This window comes from Mixophyes fleayi, chromosome 1 (genome assembly GCF_038048845.1).
Source record: "Mixophyes fleayi isolate aMixFle1 chromosome 1, aMixFle1.hap1, whole genome shotgun sequence".
Taxonomy (NCBI): Eukaryota; Metazoa; Chordata; class Amphibia; order Anura; family Limnodynastidae; genus Mixophyes; species Mixophyes fleayi.
Genome location: NC_134402.1, coordinates 220,238,923 through 220,243,798, shown reverse-complemented (window position 1 = coordinate 220,243,798; position 4,876 = coordinate 220,238,923).

Here is a 4,876-nt window from a genome sequence, read left to right as displayed (position 1 = left end):
CAAATAATTGTCAAAAATATGGATATATTTATTAGAGACAAAAAGGATTAGCTATCGCTATGCTTGAGGACCTAGAGGAGATTTCAGCTACAGGAAGATCCACCATTACAGAGAGAAGAACTACTCTGAAAAAGAAGTCCTCTTTTCTGTCTGATGCCTTTTTATGTTCAAATATTAAGGTCTACACAGAATTAGTGTCCAAAGATCTTGATGATTTATTTGTTAAAACCAGACACAATTTTAAATTTGTAAAGAATCTTGATAAGGAAGAAATTAGTGCCCTAAAAGAAATAGAAAGTTTGAATGACATTGAGATAAAACCATCAGGCCAGGGGGGCAATATCATCCAGCAGCCACGCTGAAAATATATAGCAGAAATTTATTGCCAATTAAACAATATATCTTGTTACAAACGTTTTATTTTTAATTCCACTGCCAACTTCTTAAAAATGTATCAGACTCTGATCAACAAAGCTGTTAAAGAGGGAATAATTTTTAAATCTAACTATGAATTCCTTCAGACTGATAATCCCAGGATTCCCAAGATGTATGTCCTAAAGAATATACATAAAAATCAAAAGAACCCCCTGGGAAGACCGATTATCTCGGGAATTGGTGCACTCAGTGAAAATGCTAGTAAGTTTGTGGATCAATATATACAACCTTATGACTTAAGCTTACAAACTTATGCGAAGGACACTTTGGAATTTTTGCCAAAAATGCAGGAGATAACATTTGGCCCTGATACCAAATTAGCATCCTGTGATGTTGAGTCACTATACACAAATGCAGATCACAAACAAGGACTGAGCACAGTCCGATATTTTCTCAACATGGATACTAATATCGGTATTAATGACATTAACATCACACTTCTGTGATTCAGTTTAATGAAAAATTATTTTGTATTTAATGAAAGATTCTTCCTGCAGACAAAGGGCAATGTAATGGAGACACCTTGTGCTCCAACGTACACCAACCTGTTCCTCGGTTGGTGGGAAAAAGAACATGTATTCACAGACAACAATGACAGATATACTAACCACATAGCTATGTGGTTAAGATATATTGACGACATCCTGATCCTATGGGATAGAGACATTTAACTCTTCCATAATTTCACAGAGATTTTGAACACCAAGCATTTAAATTTGAATTTGACTTCTGAAATTAACACCACATCAATCAATTTCTTGGATTTAACTATTCAAAAAAACTGAAGAAGGCATCTTGAGTACTGATAGTTATAAAATAAAGAGTAAAAAACACGATTTTACATCACTCAAAAGCACACTTTTCTCCGGTTATAAAGGCAATCCCAAAAGGAAAACTAATAAGAGTCAAGTATAATTGCCCAGATATAACAACTTATACCAAAAGATCGGATGATTTATTCTGTAGACTCAAACAGAGAGGATACAGCAATAAAACTCTTCGAGAAGCCAATAATTTTGTTTCCAAAAAAGACAGAGAAATTTTAATATACTCCATACAAGCTGCTAACAAGGAATGTTCCAAGGTAAGAATTATCAGCACTTTCTGTGCAGAATAGAGACATCTAGTGGCAATTTTTCAAAAACATTGGCACATCTTTCTCTCAGATAAAGATCTAAAAAAGAGTCTAGATGACAGGATTTCCTTTAGCTGGAGAACAGCCAACAATTTAGGAGATAGATTAGTACATAGCTACTACCATAACAGCATCAACAATGTGAATCAACTCAAGGGCTTCAGAAATGTGTGACATGCAAGGCATGTCAATTCACTATCCCTACTAAGGAATCTAAGGACAAATATGGAAGAGTCTGGAAAATTGAGGACTTCTTCAATTCTAATTCTTCAGAGTTATATATTGTCTCACCTGCCCATGCCAGAAGATTTACATTGGGATGACTACTCCACCATTTCAGAGGTGACTATTAGAACATGTGGGTAATGTAACACATGTCACAAGGGATCAGAGGAACTTTAAACATTATACCACAATGGAAAGCACTTCCTACTTTTTCACAATAGAAACCCCAAACTGATCAAAGCAGTTGCTATGGAAAAAATCTATATGGGGATCAGAGTAGGTAACCTACAACAAGGGTTACTTAAGAAACAAACCAAAAAGATATTTCTAATGGGAAGCATGATCTCACATGGTCTATATATATATATATATATATATATATATATATATATATAGATATATATAATAAAAAAAATAACATTCACCTACACCTAACATCTTTCTCCAATATATGCACTTTCACAGGTGGTTTTTGGTTTCTCAATATAAGCAGAAACCCTTACTAGCTTTTTTTGGTTTCTCAATATAAGGAGAAACCCTTACTAGCTTTAATTCACCTTCATTACTTCACTCATCCTCATCAAATGTTTCAGGGCACTATTATATATATATGAAAAAATAAGGAATAACCATAATATTCCTATTTCTATTATTACCATCATTATAACAAATTACTTCAAGCGAGACCAAGGTATAAAAATTTACATAACTATCCTGTTTATTAAAGAGATCAAACAGATCAGAGCAATGTGATTGCATTAATAATGTGAAGTATATCAGTATTATTTATAGGGATGAGCGCACTCGGATTTATGAAATCCGAGCCCACCCGAACGTTGCGGATCCGAGTCGGATCCGAGACAGATCCGGGTATTGGCGCCAAATTCAAATCTGAAACTGAGGCTCTGACTCATAATCCCGTTGTCGGATCTCGCGATACTCGGATCCTATAAATTCCCCGCTAGTCGCCGCCATCTTCACTCGGGCATTGATCAGGGTAGAGGGAGGGTGTGTTAGGTGGTCCTCTGTCCTGGTAGATCTCGTGCTGTGCTGTTTAGTTCTGTGCTGTGCTGTTTAGTTCTGTGCTGTGCTGTGCTGTGCTGTGTTCTGCAGTATCAGTCCAGTGGTGCTGTGTGCTGTGCTCTGTCCTTCTGAGGTCAGTGGTGCTGCTGGGTCCTGTGCTGTGTCCTGTTCAGTCCAGTGGTGCTGTGTCCTGTGCTCTGTGCTTCTAAGGGCATAGTTATTTCCCCAATATTCCCCTGTGTTTAAAAAAATAAAAAAAAGTTATTTAAAAAAATACCAAAAACTACTTTAATTTTTTTTAATTACCACAAAATTTGCACAACCAATCCTGCAGTATAAGCCCATTGGTACTGCAATATTACCAAGTTCACACATTCAGCAGTAAAAGTCCAGTGGTACTGCAATATTACAAAGTTTACACATTCTGCAGTATCAGTCCAGTGGTGCTGTGTCCTGTGCTCTGTCCTGCTGAGTTCCGTAGTGCTGCTGGGTCCTGTGCCGTGTCCTGTTCAGTCCAGTGGTGCTGTGTCCTGTGCTCTGTGCTTCTAAGGGCATAGTTATTTCCCCATTATTCCCAAGTTTTTAAAAAATAAAAAAAAAGTAAAAAAAAAATTACAATTAAAAATTCAAAAAAAAATATATATAATTATAACCAAATTTGCAAAACCAATCCAGCAGTATAAGTCCATTGGTACTGCAATATTACAAAGTTCACACATTCTGCAGTATCAGTCCAGTGGTGCTGTGTCCTGTGCTCTGTCCTGCTGAGTTCCGTAGTGCTGCTGGGTCCTGTGCCGTGTCCTGTTCAGTCCAGTGGTGCTGTGTCCTGTGCTCTGTGCTTCTAAGGGCATAGTTATTTCCCCATTATTCCCAAGTTTTTAAAAAATTAAAAAAAAATTTAAAAAAATTAAAAATTAAAAAAAAAATATATATATAATAATTATAACCAAATTTGCAAAACCAATACAGCAGTATAAGTCCATTGGTACTGCAATATTACCAAGTTCACACATTCTGCAGTATCTTGTGCTACATATAATGGAGACCAAAAATTTGGAGGATAAAGTAGGGAAAGATCAAGACCCACTTCCTCCTAATGCTGAAGCTGCTGCCACTAGTCATGACATAGACGATGAAATGCCATCAACGTCGTCTTCCAAGCCCGATGCCCAATCTCGTAGTACCGGGCATGTAAAATCCAAAAAGCCCAAGTTAAGAAAAAGTAGCAAAAAGAGAAACTTAAAATCATCTGAGGAGAAACGTAAAGTTGCCAATATGCCATTTACGACACGGAGTGGCAAGGAACGGCTTAGGCCCTGGCCCGTGTTCATGACTAGTGGTTCAGCTTCACCCACGGATCTTAGCCCTCCTCCTCCTCCCCCCCCCTACAAAAAATTGAAGAGAGTTATGCTGTCAGCAACAAAACAGCAAACAACTCTGCCTTCTAAAGAGAAATTATCACAAATCCACAAGGCGAGTCCAAGGATGTTGGTGGTTGTCAAGCCTGACCTTCCCATCACTGTACGGGAAGAGGTGGCTCGGGAGGAGGCTATTGATGATGTAGCTGGCGCTGTGGAGGAACTTGATGATGAGGATGGTGATGTGGTTATTGTAAATGAGGCACCAGGGGGGGAAACAGCTGATGTCCATGGGATGAAAAAGCCCATCGTCATGCCTGGTCAGAAGACCAAAAAATGCACCTCTTCGGTCTGGAGTTATTTTTATCCAAAACCAGACAACCAATGTATGGCCATATGTAGCTTATGTAAAGCTCAAATAAGCAGGCGTAAGGATCTTGCCCACCTAGGAACATCCTCCCTTATACGTCACCTGAATAACCTTCATGGTTCAGTGGTTAGTTCAGGAACTGGGGCTAGGACCCTCATCGGTACAGGGACACCTAAATCCCGTGGTCCAGTTGGATACACACCAGCAACACCCTCCACGTCAACTTCCTCCACAATCTCCATCAGATTCAGTCCTGCAGCCCAAGTCAGCAGCCAGACTGAGTCCTCCTCAATACGGGATTCATCCGAGGAATCCTGCAGCGGTACGCCT